Raw genomic sequence first — 3,432 nt, forward strand, 5'->3', positions numbered from 1 at the left:
GCTCGCATCTGCTGCTGCTTCCTTGTTCTTCCCAACTTTTATTCCATTCATGCCATCATCCTATTCCACGGTGCTGCCCATGCTTAAGGAGGTTCTCCATCTCAGCTGGCTATCCTAGATGCCAATCATTCCTAGACACACCCTCACTGAGAAGCCTCTTAATCATCAGTATCTCTGAATCCAATCAAGTTGATAATTCAAATTAACCTTTACATCTGTGCATAGAGCTAGTAGAGAGTGGGTATTGGGGGACTGATTGATATTGTGAATTCCATTCATTCACTCTTGATTCCAGCATGACTAGAGTAGAAGAATTCTCTTCTATAACTGTAGTGAGATGTGATTCAGAGAAGCATCACACTATTAGTAGTTTTGGGGCCTAGATAATGTCTGTGCTTTTCATCTGCATTAGTATATAAAAGATATTTGTATTTAAACACAACTGGATTTTTTTTCCTGTTGGCATTATTGTAAAAATTTATCATAACTACTATTCCTTTTCATGGCTTACACTTGGGGAATATATATAAATATATATAGATCCAGTTTGAGGCTATAAATGTATTTTTAAATCAACATTCTTTTGTTGAGGCTTTTAAGTGCCCACAGATTGGCGATGATGCTGCTCTTTGATTTTTGATATTAGCACTTTGTATTTTCTCTTTCTTGTTTTACTTAACCTGGATAGAGGGTTTTAAATTTTAATGGTCTTTTCAAAGGACTAGATTTTGGTTTCATTGATTTTTCTCTGTTGTTTTTTAATATAATTTCATTAATCTCTGCTCTAATATTCTAATATTCTTTATTTATTTTAGTTTTCCTATTGATTGCTTGACTGCATTGGTGGGGAGAATCCAGGACCCTGTGCATGATAGACAAGGGTTCTGTCATGAAGCTACAAACCCAGAACTTCATTCTTTCTTTGATTTAGCTTACTTGAGTCTTAAATTATTCTTCATTTTCGTAGTTCTCTAAGCTAGAAGCTTATTGATTTTAGGTCTTTCTTCTCTTCAAATATATACACTCGATGTTAAAAATTTCCTTGTCAAGTAATGTTTCAGTTGAAACACACAAATTTTGATGTTATATATTCTTTTAAATTTAGTTCAAAATAGTGTTAGATTTTTCTTGAGTCTTCTTTGCCCCACATATTATATAGAAATTTGTTGTTTGATCTCCATGTGTTTGGAAGTTTTGTAAGTTTCTGTTGCTTATTTGTAGTTTAATTCCATTGTGGTCAGAGAGCATACTTTGCATGAATTCTATTCTCTTAAATTTGTAAAAGTATGTTTAATGGCCCACAACATAGCATATCTTGGTGCTTGTTACATGTGAACTTCAGAAGAATGTGGGTTTTGCTATTGTTAGATGAAGTAATCTATAGATGTCATTATATCCAATTGATTGATAGTGCTATTCATATTCAGTTCAACAATGTCTTTCCTGAATTTTTGTTTGTTGGATCTGTTCATTGTTGACAGACAGTTTGAGTCTTCAGCTATAACGGTGGATTTATTTATTTCTCCTTGAAGTTCTGTTAATTTTTGCTTCACAGACTTTGATGTTCTAATGTTAGGTACTTACATATTTGATTGTTGTGTCTTCTGGGAGTAATGTGATGTTTATCATTATGTAATGTTCCTGTTTAACTTCAATAATTTTCCTTGCTCAGATGCCATCTTTGTCTAAACTCCCTTGTTCTTTTGATTAATGTTAGCATGGCATATCTTTCTCTACCTCTTTACTTATAATCTATCTGTGTCTTTATATTAAATATAAGTTCCTTATTGACAATAAAACATATGCAGGTCTTTTTTACTATTCTGATAGTTTCTGTCTTACAACTGGTGAATTTAGCATACTAGTATTTAAAGTGATTACTGACATAGTTGGATTAATATTTATTATGTTTGTTTCTGTTCTGTGTTCATTACTCTTATTTTTTGGTTCTTTTATTTTTTTTTTACTCTTTTTCTGTCTTTGGGTTTAATTAAGCTTTGTATGTGATTTTATTTTTTATCTTTTCGTAGCATATCAGATATACATCTTTTACAACATTTTTTGGTGGATGACCTTGAATTTGCAAAACACATTAAAATCAATGCAAGTTCTCCTTCAAATATTTTATACTATTTTATGTTTAGTGCAAATACTGTGTGACAAAGAATTCCCTTTTAGTTATTCCCATCTCTTAAAACATCCTTGGGCATTTCTATTCCCTACATCAGTTACATTCTGGTAAAATAGTTTCTTTTGATTGCAGGTCTTATATAGAAGTACAGAATGTTCCACAAATACTTCAAAATAAGTGCTTTACCTCTTCCCTTTCTGAAAGCTGAGAAACTCTCAGCTTTTCACTGTGAAAACTTGATAGGAATCCTATAGGTAAAGGTCACAAAAGTGTGGGTGCTACTTTAAGACAGCCCCTCTGATTTTTTCTCAAAATTTTCCACATTGAGTCTGCAGTGATCTCCTAATCACAGCTACTGCTCCCACAATGGCCTCTGTTCATAAACTTCTACCTCAAAAAGTGTGATTCTCTGTACACCTGTCTGCCTCTCCCAATTTGGGGGATAGCTGTTTGACCTGTGACCCCAGTTCTCTAATGGATCTAAGAAAAGATGTTGATTTTCAGTTGCTCAGTTTTTTTCTTCTCATGGGATGGGAATGATGCCTCCTAGCAGCCTCCTTACATGCCAGGTGGGAACTGGAAATGACTGGCATATCTTTAAAAAAAATTTCCTCACTGAAAATAACTTTCTACATTTAGAGTATGTTATAAATTCTGGCAAAAGAAAAGGAAATCAAAACAAAAAGAAAAGAAAGAGAAATCTCATTCAAATATATAACCAAAAAACATGACCTGATAATTATAATAGCCAAATTTTCCTTAATATGAAAGAGTAGGAGTGGCCTTGGTATTTATCCAAAAGAACTAAAATCAGCATAGTATAGAACATGTAGTATATAGAGGCACTTCATGTCTACAGAAGTATAATTCATAATAGCCAAGTTATGGTATGAGCCCAGGTGCCCATCAAAGACAAACGGATTAAGAAAATGTGGTATATATACACAGTGGAGTTTTACTCAGCCATAAAGAATGAAATTGGCATTTGCTGATAAGCTAGACTCAGAAAGTCAAGGATCAGATGTTCATTCTCCTATGTGGAAGCTAGAAGAAGGAAAAGGGGGAAAGACAAAGGAATAGATGGATTCCACAAAAATAGAGGCCGAGGGGGGGGGGATCAGTGAAGTAAAGGAAGAGGATTGAGGGGGAAGAAGGAGGAACAGGAAAAGTGAGGAAATGTGCAAAGAATTGAAAAAGGTATGCTATTACATATATGTATATATGTAATAGTTATGCGATTATATATTACATATATATATATATATATATATATATATATATATATATATATATATATATAT

The 3,432-nt window shown here is 33.1% G+C and overlaps 1 protein-coding gene across 1 annotated transcript in view; it reads right to left on the reverse strand.

Moving 5' to 3' along the window:
• Nucleotides 1-3,432, reverse strand: part of Malrd1 (MAM and LDL receptor class A domain containing 1) — a 503,883-nt gene that overhangs the window by 26,763 nt on the left and 473,688 nt on the right. The gene's annotated exons all lie outside the window — the stretch shown is intronic.

The sequence above is a fragment of the Marmota marmota genome, unplaced genomic scaffold (assembly GCF_001458135.2).
Source record: "Marmota marmota marmota unplaced genomic scaffold, marMar, whole genome shotgun sequence".
NCBI lineage: Eukaryota > Metazoa > Chordata > Mammalia > Rodentia > Sciuridae > Marmota > Marmota marmota.